The 16,393-nt window shown below is 47.5% G+C and overlaps 1 protein-coding gene and 2 long non-coding RNA genes across 3 annotated transcripts in view; 2 read left to right on the forward strand and 1 right to left on the reverse strand.

Moving 5' to 3' along the window:
* Nucleotides 1-16,393, forward strand: part of LOC128339312 (endogenous retroviral envelope protein HEMO-like) — a 163,645-nt gene that overhangs the window by 26,284 nt on the left and 120,968 nt on the right. The gene's annotated exons all lie outside the window — the stretch shown is intronic.
* LOC128339317 (uncharacterized) lies at nucleotides 253-2,921 on the reverse strand. The gene is made up of 4 exons (XR_008312988.1): nucleotides 2,556-2,921; nucleotides 1,995-2,147; nucleotides 1,795-1,891; nucleotides 253-546 (listed from the first exon to the last, which is right to left on the reverse strand). It is a non-coding gene; the product is annotated as an uncharacterized LOC128339317 (long non-coding RNA).
* On the forward strand, nucleotides 3,225-5,115 carry LOC128339316 (uncharacterized). The gene is made up of 3 exons (XR_008312987.1): nucleotides 3,225-3,297; nucleotides 4,014-4,096; nucleotides 4,902-5,115. It is a non-coding gene; the product is annotated as an uncharacterized LOC128339316 (long non-coding RNA).

Here is a 16,393-nt window from a genome sequence, read left to right on the forward strand (position 1 = left end):
CCCTTGAGTCTGTTTGATTGGCTAAAAGCGGACCCAAGACGAGCCCAATAGGAATGTGCGAGAATGCTGACACCACCGAGCCAGATGCCCTCTACGTGCTGTATAAAGAACCAGGTCATGGCAGAGGTTTCAGGCTCTGTGTTAAAGAGTTTAAGAAGGCAAACACGTCAACCCAGGCCAATAGACAATAACAGAATATCTACCTATTAATACCGATATCAGAATCCCCCCCGAGGTCAAGAAATCAAGTGATCACTAGAGAGCGAACCTTTATTAAGCCTCATGAACATGCATCTCAAGATATTGCAAAGCAATGAATTGAGCTACATTACCGTTGGCCCTTTTGTTAGGCCAAAATTTAAGTTTAGGTTTACACATAGCAATCAGACCAGGTACACACTGAATACAGCATCCTAAGGTAATTAGTATAATAAGTACAGCAAAGCAAATCAGCAGACATTTCCATAACTATTGCCCCACAAGGAAGAAGGTGTCATGGGAGGGTAGTCGGCTTAGCTACAACTCCAAGGTCCATCAGTAAGTCACCTGAATGGGAGAGAAGAGAAGGAAAAATATAATGATGCCAGCACCATTTGACTAAGGAAAGTATTAGGGATGGGAATCGCTGTAGAACTCCTAATGTACTAAGTGGAGGAGTTGTATGTGGAGCTGGTGTTAGCATTCAGGCTCTCAAAGCAAATAGTACCGTCTGCTTCCAAAGCAGGGGGTTCTTCGACAGAAAGAACCAGGCGCGTAACTATAATAGGGCAAGGGGAGACAGTTGTCTGGGAGCCCACTGCCATGGAGGCCCCCCCAGAGGATAGTCACATGACTGACTCCCCCAGCCACACACCCACCCGGGCTTCCTTCAGTTGTATTCATCCTCCGAAATTGATGTGAGTGTTAAGACCTGGAGCTACCAGAACAGCATGTCTTTCTCTAGTACCATTAAAAGACTTGCATCATCCACAATTTACAAACCCTTTAAAAATAACTTAGAATGATGTTCTATTGTGACACATAGGATATATATTATATATATTCTACTTCAGTGAGGGAGGGCCCATTTTAAAATCTTGTCTCTGGGCCCACTCCAACCTTGCTATGCCCCTGGAAAGAACCCTGTTGGACCTATGTCATTGCTGGTATTTTTTCTAGAATAATACTGTGGTAGTAATCATTTGAGGCCACAGCATATAAAAGATGCAGCTAGAAAGCAAGTCATAGCCGTAGCTTGTATTAAGTGCCATGGAAGTTAGGTGGGCCACTCAAAACTGGCTCTGAAAAAAATCCCACGTTAGTGGATTCATTTTCTAGATAAGCATCCACATTCAGAAATTTCGCCGGAATTCTGCATTAGGTCCACATTGAATTTCTGGGTCCTGGCAGCAGGAGGAGAGGGTGGCTGGGAGGGTTACATTCATAAAAGGACTACTAGATTTAGATTTGAGGTCCTTGGATGTTGCCTTGAGCCTGTAGCCCCTGAAAAAGCAAGGAACTATAGGAATTTCTCTCCCAAAAGTTCCATCTTCCCAGGATGCACTGCACAGGTGCATGTGGCCTGAAAAGGATTGACTTAATGCAAGAACTTGCATAAGGTTTCCTGACTAATCAAGTCATGATCCCTTGGGAAGTCCAGGTCACACACATTACAGCAATATGTTTGGGACCTTTAACGCCTGAGACCAGCTATGGTACAGGGGATGGCTTTGGGTGGGGGAAAGGACTTCTACCTGCACTGTGACTCCAGGGATGTGGTTTTACCCTCCCCAATTCCTTGGAAATAGAGATTACCTTGGTTTTTTAAGATACCTTCGATTTCTTCAGGCAGCCCTTTGCTTTCTTTGATTTGGCGGAGACGACGCCAGATTTTCCTCCGGATTTCCTCCTCCTGGGGAGATGGGGAAAATGCCCAACTCACCAGAATCAGAGGCCCTTTTTGATTACATGCCACCCCCCACCCCCACTGCCATGCAGCTTAACCAGTAGCTCACCTCATACCCCATCAGTGCATCGGCCTTGCCCAGGAGGGAGTACAGCAGGATCAGTCCAGCCTCCTTAACCATGTGGACGGGATGATTAATGGCCCAAATCGTGGTCCTCAGGAAGGATCTTTCCTGATCTTTATTAAAGATCTCCCTGAAAACCTAAAATCAAGAATCAGCCTCAATTAATTCCCCTCAAGCCCAAAGATGTGCAACTTGATTCACATGCATTCAGCTCATAAGAACTGCTTCTCCTTTTTTCCCTCTTCATTCCTTCCTTCTTTGATCTCCTCCACAGTCAGAACTGAGATGGCAAGGTGCTTGGGGAAGGGGAGATGAGGAAATCCAGCTGAATCAGCTGCTGGTCACTCACTAGCAGAGTCATCTTTGTGGAGGACACACCCTTATTGAAGCACCTTTCGAGGGACTCGGCTGAAATCAGTGGATATAAATGGACCAAGACAAAAGACCAGGGGCTATAATCTTATTTACTGGTATTTGAAACTAAGGCATTTGTTATAGAACACACAATAATCTAGAAAGCAGTGTTGGTCTCACCAGCTTCCTTACCTTTGTGGTGGAGAAGCACCTCTAGGAGCCGGTAGATTCCCTCCCTGGCGTATCGGCTGACATCCTTCCTGCAATCCATTATGCAGATTCCAAGTTTCGCCACATGGTGGCCCAAACTGGGGAGTTCTGCAGAGTTCTAGCAGGAAGGAAAATGAGAGGGATCTCTGTCATCCACATTGCTTTGTCAGCCCTTCCCCTTCTTTCGTGGGCAATGGATATTCCTGGGTTGGGTAGACCAGTCATCTCTTCCCTTCCTAACGTGAATAGACAAGCAGGCCCCTCCAAGAGGGTGCATTTTCCTCTCTGTCTTGGCAAGGGGTTGGTGACAGGATGAACTGGATACCTACAGCAGGGGCGTAACTACCATTAGGCAAGGGGAGGCGGTTGCCGGGGGGCCCAACCAGGGATACCTCACAGGACTCCCCACTGCCCCCTGCCCAGCCCCCAGGCCCCTCAGCCAGTTGCCCTGCTTGCCTCTCTCCTGCTTGTCCTCCTGGGGGGCCATCCAAGCAGCAGGCCAGCTGCCAAGAGCTCCTTTTCTCCCGGGCGCCTCTCAGCTGATGGGCGGGTGGGCGGGGCTTCCAGGGAGGCCTCCGTGTAGGCCTCAGTGAAGCCTGAACTGGAGTTGGCTTAAAGGGAGGCCCCAAGCAAGGAAGGAGGCAGGCAGGCAGGCAGGCAGGCAGGCAGAGTGGCCCCCACAGCTCTCTGCAGCAGACCCTCTGCCCAGCCCAGCATTTGCCAGGTAGAAGGTGGACTCCTTTTTGTGGTCACCCCCCCCCCCCCCGCCCAGATATAGGGATCTGCTTGCCATAGGGCTTTGATGTGGACGGGGAGAGACTGAGACGTCTCTGAATATTTAATTTAAAACAGCTTGGAATATTTGCTGGCTTGTTTTGCAACCCAGAAGGTCTGAGTGAGAACTGTGAAGCATGTGTTGTGCTTTTCTTTTCTTTTCTTTTTCTTATGTGTGAACTGCTCCCCAGTAACTCGCAGGGACTTCAGGGTCAATCTGGCCAACATGGGAATGCAGCACCTCCATTCCAGAGGAGAAGTGTGTAAAAGGGCTTTCAAAGCCTCTTGTGAAAAACCTCCTGCAATCAAACTTTACTGAATTGGTTCAGAATTCTGAGAAAACAGACATAGGCTCACCCTGCATGGTTGAAAGTCTCCTTTGCTAATCTGCAGCGAGGGGCCCATTTTAATCATTCGTCTTTCTAGTGTGTTCTGGGCATTAAAAGTAGCACAAATATATAGTACTCAATGTATATCACTATATATTGTGAAGTGTGTGTGTGTGTCTTCAGTGAAATATATTTCTAGGCAGCATACATATTTTGAAATATCAGACTTAAATCCTTGGGGGCCTGGGGTGTGTGGAGGCCCTGGACTTTGAGAGGGGGGGCTTTTTAAAATCTCATCTCTGGACCCACTCCAACCTTGCTAGGCCTTGACCTACAGGTATGTTGCCAGAAGAGCAAACTCTGCCACACGTCAGGCTGAAAGAAGCCCATTTAGCTCTGAGATGAAAGGATAAGAGGCCTGTGAGTAACGTTGCTGCCAAGAGTAACTTTGCTACCACCACTCAGACCTCATTAGAAAGGATCTGAGACCAACTCTCACTTTCCCCCCATCTTGTTTGTGTGATAGCATAGTCCTTCTGCTGGTGTTGAGGGAGAGGAAATAAAACATACCTAAGTAACAAGTTTTATTGGGTTTTTTGCGTGGGGGGGGGGGAATCTAAGCGTGATGGTTACAACAAGGTTTCAGATATACATAAGCATAGTGGTTTCAGAATGATGTTAAAATTCTTATAACTTACAGCTTACAGAAATGTTCTGAGTTAAGTTTCTTTCTTACTTTTCCTCCTCTCCACATAGGGGTTAGGTGCCTAACCTGATCGCTTTCTTCCTGATGTGCCTCCCCTCTCAGGACGTTCAGATCTACCCTCCGCCTCTCTGGATTTATCCTCTGCCTCTCCTTAAGCCTGACTTCTCTCTTCTCCAGAAAAGTCCCTCCTGTTCACTACTCCTCCCTTGTCCCAAGCCTCCAGCTTAGCTTCTCCCTCTTCATTGTCTGACCAATTGTCATCCAACTGATTTTTACCTATCACCTCTCTCTTACTCTGCCTGCCCCCTCCTGGAGCTTTTCCACATGGGGCTTGGGGTGCATTCCTATGAGGGTGGGATTTAGCCCAAATTCATTACTGAGACAGCAAGGTACTGTTCACCTAGCAAGCGGAATTATACAGGTTTTATCTTTACAAATGGAGCTTAATTCAGAGTATCTGCATCCAAAAAGAGTTGCACTTCCTAAAATGTTTTCCTGGGATACTCTGTCATTCTGCAGATACGATGCTGATGTGTGGAGAGACCCCACGGATAAAGTGGATCAAGATGAGATGGAGGGGTGGCTTTGCCGAGTCTTTGCTGACATGATAGCACTCTGGGCAGACTTGTTTCCTGTGCCCTGGAATCAACTTCCATCCATTCATTTCTATTTTTTCTTTAATTTTAAAAATTCTTCCTTCCTGAAAAGCTCAACTCATTTTTTTAAAATTAAAATTAATTTGTCATGGATCTTGGCCAAGCTGCGACATGTCTCTATTGCCAGCTACAAGGGTGTTTTTTGTTTTGTTTTTTAACGTAGGAATCAATGGAAAATTATAAAAAAATTCTTAAGTTGGGGAGGGCTGGCCATGGAGCTCTTAAACCAAGCTCCGTTTTAGCACATGATAGCAGGATTCTGTGTATTAAATTTGAAGCCCTTGAGAGAATGGTTTGATTTTTAATATTTTTTTAGACAGGGAGGGTGCTTTCCCTGTTGCTCTTGCACAAGGCTGCCACCTGGTGGCTGATTGCAGTCTTGTGCAAGATCAACGGGGAAATTAAAAAATAAAAAAGTGAAATGCCCTCCCTGTCAGGAAAAAAAATAAATTAAAAATCAGCCAAGTGACTGATTAGCTTTGAATTTAGTACACAGAGTCCCGCTATCCTGAGCTAGAACTGTGCCTGGTTTCAGAGCTCCATGAAATGCATCTCTGGTCTTTGGAGACCAGAGGAAGGTGCAGACAAGGCCAATCTCACTTCCCCACTTTGATTCTTGGCTTTCCCTCTGTTGCCCTCAAATCGAAGGGACAAATGTGAGCTCAAAAGGAAACAGCTCCAGAGACTGGGACAAGTCTTCAGGCCACTTCGATGCAAGGAGTCCAGCCTTCAGACTCACTCCACAAAGCAAGAAGAGAATAAGGATTTCCACTTGCTTCTCTTGCTATGGTTGCCTCCCAAAACAAGGACTCTCTTGGCCTTCAAAACCAAGTTATGCCAACCTGTGTGTGGTAATACTCACATCACAATCAGGCATCATGACACTAAAGCGGAGCAAGCTGGCGCATTGTTTGCTGGCTCGTGCTCTCTCCTGGGCATTCCTGGAGAGGATCCAGATGTTGATGTGCTGAAAGAGAAACAGCACCACAGAATCTCATTACATGCAGCTAACATTTATTTATTTACAGTATTTAACATGGCCCTATACCACCCCAGATACAAGTCCCTATACAGCTCACAATCTTTTTAAAAAACCCTGTTAAAATATTAACCCAATTAAAAGAGTTTAGAACACAGATTAAAAACTCTAAAACCTAAAACTTTAAAATGATAAACCAAAAGCCTGACTTTATTTAGCAACTGACCCTATCCACCCCCAGCACAGTACCTTCAGTGACTGTTGTTGGTGTCTCGCTTACATTTCTTTTTAGATTGTGAGCCCTTTGGGGACAGGGATCCATCTTATTTATTTATTATTTTTCTGTGTAAACCGCCCTGAGCCATTTTGGAAGGGCGGTATAGAAATTGAACAAACAAACAAACAAACAAACAGGTATGTTTCGTATAAAAGGAATGCTTGGCTTCTCAGGGCTATTTCCAGGAAACAGGGAGTCATAGTCCTGTTTTTAAGCTCCTTTTGTCTCTGTCACGCCGTATGAACTCTTGACTATCCCCGTGCCTCATCACACAACTGCCTCCCGCATGGACTTAGTCAGGGACTCCAGTGAAGCCTCTGGTCTGGAAAGAAGGAGTCGGATTTCCTCCTGTTCTCACCTCTCCTCCTCTGCCCTCTGTTTTTCTGTGGGAATCTGTCAACTGCTCATACTGAGGTGTCGGAAGCCTGTGTGATGCACCTGTGAGGGACCTATCTAGCTTTCTCATGCCCCTTTGCCTGGATTTGAAACTATTCCTCCAGCCACTCCTGTACACGTATAGCAGAATTTCTTCACAGAGCTGGTGTCAGTTCTTCCCCTATGCCCTTATATTGGCTAAGAGTCAAGTTGAGAATCCTTTTGGGGGGAGCCAGGGTCAAGGGCAGTATTGATTTGCCACAGGGAGCATTTAAGTATCTGCTCAGCCACCTGCTCCCTAAAGTGGTGCTTTCAAGGAGAAGCTTTACCTCTTGAATCTGTGCATGTATAGTCTAGCCCTTTGTGTCCAGGAGAGGAAGTGAGTGGCTTCCCAGAGATCTCTAGGATGGAACAGGTGAGTCTGCTCAGTTGTTTCTCTCCTGCGTCTCTTTGATTTGGGGATACTGTTCCTGATCAAGCTTTTATTCAGAGATGTGTAGAGCATATGTGATGCTGTTCAACAGCATGTTGTATGAGATTGCGCATGATGTTCCTGCCTTTTCCGTTGGGCTGCCAATCACAGAAGAGCCACAGTGGTGCATGGTGGGCATTCCCGCTGACTACATGTGGCCCAGGTGTCCATCTCTCCCTGCCGGGCTCTCCTTCCCACCTCACCACCTCTTCAATGTTCTTACCTCCAGGAGGGACAAGAGATGCTGTGTGGTTGGGGCCTCTGACAAAAAACCCCTCAGCATCAGCTCCAGATTGTCTGCTGCGAGTTTGTGCAGAGCCTGAAAGAAAAGAGAGAGCCAGTGTGTAATTGCGGCACTCCCCCCAGGCCCCGCCCTCCAGCATGTCAACAAAGAGGAGCTCAGCACAGTCAAGGCGAGAGCCTTCCATCAAAGCCATTCCATGGATTCCGGATGACAAAATAGACCAGTGACCTTCACTGGTTATGCGGCAGAGGCTGCCGGCACTCGCCCATTCTGCTGCCACTTCCACATCTCCTTCTGCCTTCTGCCACAGGCCTGTGATTGGTCCAGTGCCCCCACCCCTAGCAGCATGTGACCCAGTGGCGAGCGAGGAGTGTGCACACTGAGGGGGCTCTCCAGGCACCTTCCTGTCTTTCCCGTCTCTCGCTGCTACTCAGAAGGCACAGCAGAAGGCATGGGGGAGCATGGGCCTCGTCAGCCGGGGGTGAGGACAGGAAAGTCGAGGCCACCAGCGGCCCACGGGCCATGCAATGAAGGAGGTGGAAAGAGACTGTGTCAGCACCCGTGAATCACCTCCTCTGCTTTGTTTGCCCACTGCACCCCTGAAGATAGAAGGTATCTCAGGGAATTAATAATCATGGCTCCAGGAGGTGTGTTTGATGAATTCCATAAGAATGTACCTGTTTGTGGACATGTCCTGCTTGCACCTCTATGACCCCGCGAACAGCGAAGCGCAGGATCGCAGACTCTAGCTCTGGGTCAGTTGGAGGCTTGATTTTGCTGGCAGGGTAGAGGGGAAAGATAAGTTATGCAGGGTGGGGGAGAGGCTGTCATCCTCAGGTGCAGCCCAAGGTATTTGGGAGCCTGAGGTGAGGCGCAAATTGCTGCCACACCTTGCTCCCCCCCAAGTCCTACCTGGAGCTTTTACACACATGGCTTTTAGTTCGAATCTCCTCCAGAATAGAGAGCGTGAGTCCACATATCAGCTGGATTTACCCCAAAGTCGTTGCAGGCTATCGGGCCACTTCAGACACGACTCTGTTCCCTCCCGACTCTGTTCCCTCCCAAAATCGAGCTCTTTGGCATCAACTCAACTCGCTGTGTGTGGAGGAGGAGGAATGCTGCCTATGAGCCCAAGAACACCATCCCCACCGTCAAACATGAGGTGGACACATTATGCTTTGGGGGAGTTTTTCTGCTAAGGGGAGAGGACACCTTCACCGCATCGAAGGGACGATGGACGGGACCATGTACCATCAGATCTTGGCTGAGCACCTCCTTCCCTCAGCCAGGGCATTGAGAATGGGTCGTGGATGGGTATTCCAGCATGACAATGACCCAAAACACACAGCCAAGGCAACAAAGGAGTGGCTCAAGAAGAAGCACATGAAGGTCCTGGAGTGGCCCAGCCAGTCTCCAGACCTTAATCCCATAGAAAATCTGTGGAGGGAGCTGAAGGTTCGGGTTGCCAAACATCAGCCTCGAAACCTTTCTGACTTGGAGAGGATCTGCAAAGAGGAGTGGGACAACATCCTTCCTGGGTTGTGTGCAAACCTGGTGGCCAACTACAAGAAACGTCTGACCTCTGTGATTGCCAACAAGGGTTTTGCCACCAAGTACTAAGACTAAGGCTTAGCCCAAATTACTGTATGTCCAGCATTAAAAAATATTTTATTTTCATCAGCTTCCAGAGGAATCAAAACTCCGCTGGGGCCATCACAGAGCCAATACATCCCCGTTCTTTTTCCAGCCACTTGTACTGATAGTGTTGTGGGCCAAAGGGAAGACCCCTTCTTTTTTATAGGCAATTTCTGTTTCCTTTTCTGCCCATGTCTCTCCCCTTTATTTTAACTGCTCTGGGGCTTTTGAGCAGCTCTGAAGGTTTTCTCCCCTCACTCGCCCCTTTCACTGCACCCCTTTTGCCAGTCATCTTGGCTTATTGTGAAGAGAGATCCCCCTTCTCCCAGAAAAGATACCTGAGGCAGGAGACGGCAGCCATGGCATAAAGCAGGAGAATGGTAGGCCCAGACTGCACAGGGGACTTCTCCATCACCACCTGAGAAAGACCAAGGGCCAAAACAGAGCAGAGAAGCATCAATTCATGAAGCTTCCTAGTAGGGGTTATTTCAGCCCACTCTTGAGCTTTCCTTCCAACCTCACCCAACCTTCCTTCCAAAGCACTTGTCTATATCTTGATCGACCACTTAACTCCCTTGAGTGGGAATTATAAGTACGCCGCAGTCTTGTGGCTGTTTTTAAGTGGACTTAGTGGTCCTGTTCCAAAAGGCTGCATTGTCCTACTCTCTAGCAAATCCGCAAGCCTTTCTTTTACAGAACCTTCTCAAGATAAGCTTGTGAGCTGCCCTGGGAGCAGTTTGGTGTTAAAAGGCGGAATCTATATTGATTACACAAATGTGTTGACCTCCCAGTCCCACCCCTTATTTAACTTCCACCTTTTCACTCGATTTCTGGTCCTCTTTCTCACTCACCACGATTGCTTTTATCAGTTGTCCTTTGCTGTAGGGGAGATCCAGACTCTCCTGGCCGCTCTTATATGCAGCCTTGCAGCAAGCACAGAGGACTGCGAGGAAATGGACATCCTCATCCTGATTGCTGGCTCTCTGAAGTTGCAAGAGAGTCAAGCAATTAGGTAAGAGAGGACATTCTGATAGAGTCCAGCACCCATCCCGCGGTGGCTCTGAATGAGAGAGGAATTGAGGACTTTCCCACCCTGCATAGCATTCTGCTAGTGCACAGAGAGATGGCAGAACTGAAAAGGGGATGGAATCAAAAGGGGTGGGATCCTGTAGGCTACTATGGAAACTGTTCTGGGCTCCGTGGCTGCTTCTGCTCCAGTCATTTCCCCCCAGAGGCACACATTTCCTCCATTCAGTGTTTTCAGGGGATCCAGATGACACGGAGGGCAGGGCAACCCAGCACTTTCCAGTAATCCCAATGATGCCCTCTTGTCTTTTTCCACACCCTCTTTGTGGTGCAATTTGGGAGTTAAAATGCAAGGGCAGAGCCAGAATATCCAGGCACGGCACTCTGGAGGCTTCCCAGGACTTCCGTCCCTTAAAGGAAAAATAGGCTTCTGCCCCTTGTCTCAGTTGTTTCCTGTTCACTTGTGTGCCTCTGAATCAGCCCAAGTGGCTTCTGGAAAGAAAGGAGTGAGGACTGAGGAGGCAGAAATGAAATAAAGGAGCAGGTGCTGAATGGGGCTTAATTTTGAGTCTCATCATGCAGTAAGATCATGACGGTAGGGAGAGGCATTGCTGATTTTCACAGGGAATATCACCGTGACAGTCCTATATGACATGTCATGTGGAACCACCGTTCGTGCCCACCCACCCCCCTCCCTTCCATCTGATGTCAGAAAAGCAATTGGAAAGGTAAAGGTCCAGAACATGGAAGCAACCTGTGGAGGAAGCACCTGGGATGTGGGGTTTTGTACCTCCTCTCTGTCCTCCATATGCCTGTGTATGATTTCCATGAGATCCTCATCCACTTTCCAGTCCTCCACCTCAGAGTGGTAGGAGCTGGAGGAGAAAAGGGAGCAGTACATGCTGCTGACCACTGAATCTGGGGGAAAGAACAGGAAGAATGTGCAGACATATTAATGCACCCATCTGTGTCCTTCTTCCAAAAAGGACCCAGGTTCTTCTCACTGAAACCCTCTTTGTTTAGGAAGAGTATAGCTACCTTGGAACCTGCTCTGCCTCCCAGCCTCACCTATTGGCCTCAATTTCTAAGATTCTCAACCCCTAAATCCCCCCAATTCCTGAGCATCTCCTCACCTCCAGACTGGTTCCAAACTGCTCTGGAGCTTTGGCTGTCCGTGTAGCCCATGTTTTCCCATCTGGAGACCCGCTCTTTTGGGCTGCCCACGGTTAGCTCCTCATCCAGTTTAAGGTCCTCCAGCTGGGATTGGTCTGAGACGAGGGAGCAGTGCATACTGCTCACTGATGAATATGGGGGAAAGAACATGAAGAATGTGGAGACATATTAATGCACCCATCTGTGTCCTTCTTCCAAAAAGGACCCAGTTTCTTCTCACTGGAACCCTCTTTGTTTAGGAAGAGTATAGCAACCTGGGAACCTGCTTTGCCTCCCAGCCTCACCTATTGGCCTCAACTTCTAAGATTCTCCATTCCCAACCCCTAAATCCCCCCAAATCCTGAGCATCTCCTCACCTCCAGACTGGTTCCAATCTGCTCTGGAGCTTTGCCTCTCAGTATCACTTTGGTCTTCCCAGACCGTCTGTGTTGAGCGGTCCACCATGACCTCCTCAACCAGTTCTAGGTTCTGCAGCTGGGACTGGTCTGAGGAGTCGAGGGAGCAGTGCATACCGCTCACTGATGACTATGGGGGAAAGAACATGAAGAATGTGGAGACATATTAATGCACCCATCTGTGTCCTTCTTCCAAGAAGGACCCAGTTTCTTCTCACTGGATCCCTCTTTGTTTAGGAAGAGTATAGCGACCTGGGAACCTGCTTTGCCTCCCAGCCTCACCTATTGGCCTCAGTTTCTAAGATTCTTAACCCCTAAATCCACCCTGCCCCCTCAATCCTGAGCATCTCCTTACCTCCAGACAGGTTTTCAAGTCCTCTGGAGCTTTGCCTGTCTTTGTGTGCATCCCTCCCATTCTTGAGAGCGACAGCCTCCCTCCTCCTGCAGAGATGATACCATTTTGCTCTGGGAGGGGCTGGTGGAGTGCTGATGCCAACCCCCCCCTGCTGCTCAGGTTCCTGTTGCTCTTTTGGTTTTCTGCAGCAGGCAATGAAGTGCCAGCTCTTGGGATGATCAGCCATGGAAACTGTGGCACCCTCTTCTTTTCTCTTGCTGCTTCCTTCTGGTGGACCAGACTTGGGCCTCCGGTTACGCAGGAGGGTCCGCAGCCTTTGCAGCCTAGAACCGAGTGGAAAGAAGATGAGAGGTGGGGCTTGCAGGGTCCTCCTGCTCTTTGCCCCTAGACTGAGCTTGGGCCACCTGTTTGGAAATGTTGCTCTAATATGTCCAGCCAGTAGGTGGCACTAGCCTTTGCTTAAAAGGGTCAAATGAATGGTCCAGCACCTGGACTCATGAAGATACACACACAGGTGTATTGAAGCATTAGAGCATGTCCTGAGGACAACCTCTATTAAAAAGATGCTTGCCTTAGATAGAGAGGAGGAAGCCCCAAGGCTCTCCTGTAATCACAATAAGAATGATAGAATCAGAAAGTCGAAACCTCTATGAAATCCTACTTACATCTTGCTCCCTTTGTTTCTCTCACTAAAGAAAGCCTAAGCACAAACACAGATGCACGTATGCACGCTTTCTTTCTATCTCTTTTTGTCAATATATTATACTCTCTCTATATACAACTATATATGTTGTATATACAACATATATACAACTATATATGTAATATAATAATAATATAATACAACTATATATGTTGTATATGTCAATATACAACACTATAACACGGCAGAGAAAAGCATATGCTTCTGCTCCCAGATAGCACCTCTGCTCATGTGACCGATGAGTGAGCAAAGGGGAGTTGTAACAGGTGAGGTCATGTCCCAATGGACCATTGTTCCTCCTGAGTTCCATTGTGACATTTCTCTGAGTGGCTTTTAATCTATGTTGAGCCTCTGAAATTACTTCTGATTTTCTAGATATGTTTTCAGTGGCTCTTGGACAACCGGTTCCATAATCAGAGGGGCACCTAGGGAATTTTGGAGCATAGACCTAAAGGTTTTTGAACGCTCCTCTCACACACACAAACACTATTTCACACACATTTTTAACGTGACCACACCACCTGGGACAGATTAAAAAGGATTTGGGGACCCCCAAGGGGACTGGATGCCCTGGACTTCAGCCCGGAAGTCCAGGGGTAAGAGCGCCTCTGTCCATAGCCATGATAACCAAAATACTTTAGACTTATGACTAGAGAAAAAGAATGAGAAGGAATCAGAAAATCCTCTTTGTTTATTTTTGGAGGCAGCTTTGGTCTCCTGCCCAGATTGTCCAATTATTAAAAGTCACTCCTCAGTGCTAACTGCAGGGCCGGTGTTACCATCAGGCCAACTAGGGAGCTGCTTAGGGAGCAGAACTCAGAGGGGCGCAGAATGCAGACCTTAGAGGGGTCGCAAATAGTCTGGCACCGGCCCTGGCTAACTGGCCTACCCACAATTCTAAGTTGGCATTTCAAAGTAGTGCTAATGGACTGACAAGGCCACAACACCTATTTGCATGGCATTGCTTTGTTTTGCCTTCCCTCTGGGTCATATGATTAGTGCTGCTTATAGCAGATTCAAGCTATATGCAGCATTGTGCAACCCTCTTTTGAATGTAACATGGTAATAGCTTTCCTTTTCCACCGAGAGTTGAGAATTAACTTGAGCACAAAAAAGTTTACATAGCAAAATAATTGAGAAAATGGCTCCCTGTCTACAATCTAAAAATAAACACAACTGAAACACCATCAACAGCAATGTGAGAAATGTTACTTTCCAAGCCTTTACACCCCCAGATTCCTCCAAGAAGGGTTTTCACTGCTACCACCGGCAGTTCCGGGCAGGCTGGATGCCTGAAATAAAAGTACTTGAGCCCCCAACTCACACAAGCAAGTTCAATTGTGCTGCTGCTGCTACTACTTATATACCACTTTTCAACAAAAGTTCTCAAAGCGGTTTACACAGAATTTTTTTAAAAAATTAAGATGGTTTCCTGTCCCCAAAGGGCTCATAATTTAAACAGGAAAATAAGGTAGACACCAGCATGCTAATATGGGTTGTGGGCAACCCCCTACATTCCAGAAACTTTCAGTAGCATGATCTAAAGTGGAGTGGCCCCTTCAGAATGCAGTTTGTTCAGTACTAAAGATGTTATTCACTTCACCCCTCAACTAATTTTTAATTAAGATATATGGCATAGAGTTTGTGTTGGAGGAAATGACTTACAATGAAATGAACCTATGTCTAGGTTCTGGCTACATGTTGGTCAGTGAGAGACCTATAGAAACATGGTGCTGAGCGAGCAAGCTAGAAGCATTCTGTGGAGAAGGAGGAAGTCACTCCCAGGAAGTTTCTGAGTACATTCAATCAACTGAGGGGCCATAGCGGCAGAGATCATCAGGAAAGAGTAGGAGACCCTGACTGACTATCTCTACTCCCAATGCCCTAGTTGTCATTAGGGTTACTGGTGCAAAAGGTTGATGCCATGCGGAGCTGAATCTCCAACAGATTGCCAATTATTGACAGGAGACTTATAGGTTTATAATTTTAAGGATCTAGTTTAGAACCTTTTTAGCCTACTTTCCAGTAGGCTTATGACATCACCCGGCATTCTGTGTCTGTGTGTGTGTGTTTGTCCATCTGTGTGTTCCCGCCCCCTATCAACTTCGCAACACCTGGACCAATATGAACCAGATTGGGTAGAGTTGTAGGGACACATAGGAACACCTCAACAGCATAGTCTGAGATGATGTCATCCCTCCCAATCAAAGATGGAGGACACGTAAACCTTTAGGCGCATGTGAGCTAACTTGTGAACCGCCTAACCGCTTTGAACCAAATTTGCTACAGCTGTTGAAACACAGGGATTTCCAAATGGCATGCCAAATGGCATCCCCCTGCTCACTTGGCAAAGAGGCACATTTTAATGTGGTGATTCTCTTTATTTAGCAGGGGGAAAGTAACTGGACCTATTCACCCCAGCACAGTACCTCCAGTGACTGTTGCTGGTGTCTATCTTGTGTTGCTTTTTAGATTGTGAGCCCTTTGGGGACAGGGTTCCATCTTATTTGTTTGTTATTTCTCCGTGCAAACCTCCTTGAGCCATTTTTGGAAGAAATCGGATGAATGAATGAATGAAAGAATGAATGATGTCATCCACTCCAATTCGGGTTTGGCATTGGAGTCGCCTAGGCCTGTGGTGCTGGGCGACTTCAATGTTCATTTCGGGATCAATTTGGCCGGGGCGGCACAGGAGTTCATAGCGGCCATGACGACTATGGGCCTATCTCAGGTGGTCTCGAGACCGACACACATTGCAGGTCACACGCTTGATTTGGTCTTTCATTCTGATCAGGGTGGTGTTCTGTGGGTGGGGACTCCTGTGATTTCCCCATTGTCATGGATGGACCACCATCTGGTTAAGGTTGGATTCACAGTCATACCCCACCTTCGCAAGGGCGAGGGACCTATTAGGATGGTCCACCCGAGAAGGTTATTGGATCCCATAGGATTTCAAGAAGCCTTGGAGGGAATCAGTGTTGGCTCTGCCGGTGATCCTGTTGATGTCCTAGTGGAGAACTGGAACAGCAAACTCACCGGGGCAGTAGACATGATAGCTCCTAAGCATCCTCTCCGACCCGCTTCAAAACTGGCCCCTTGGTATACGAAAGAACTACAGGGGCTGAAGCAGTGATGTAGACAACTAGAGCGCAGGTGGAGAAAGAGTTGGCTTGAATCTGACAGATTGCAACATAGAACTCATGTGATAGAACTGCTCAGGTGATATGTGCGGCAAGGAAGCGATTCATTTCTACCTGTATTGTATCCGCAAGTTCACGTCCAGCGGAGTTGTTCATGGTTGTGAGAGGACTAGTATGTGCCGCTCCTCCCTTGAATCGGAATCTGAAACCATCGATTACCCGCTGTGATGTGTTTAATGAATTCTTAGTGGAAAGAATCTCTCGTATTCAGGCCGACTTGGATTTTGTCTCCACACTTACTTCAGTATCTGCTGTGGAGGTATCCAGCGACTCCTCTTACGTGGTTAGGTTGGATCAGTTCCAGTTTGTGACTCCTGAGGATGTGGACAAACTGATTGGAACGGTGCGGCCCACCACCTGTCCTCTTGACCCTTGCCCGACATGGCTTATACTATCAGGCAGGGGGGTTGTTGTAGAAGACCTGGTAGAGATCATAAATGCATCTCTGAGGGAAGGTAAGATGCCTCCTAGTCTTAAGGAGGCAATTATTAGACCGCTTCTGAAGAAGCCTAGCTTGGATC

This window comes from Hemicordylus capensis, chromosome 1 (assembly GCF_027244095.1).
Source record: "Hemicordylus capensis ecotype Gifberg chromosome 1, rHemCap1.1.pri, whole genome shotgun sequence".
NCBI lineage: Eukaryota > Metazoa > Chordata > Lepidosauria > Squamata > Cordylidae > Hemicordylus > Hemicordylus capensis.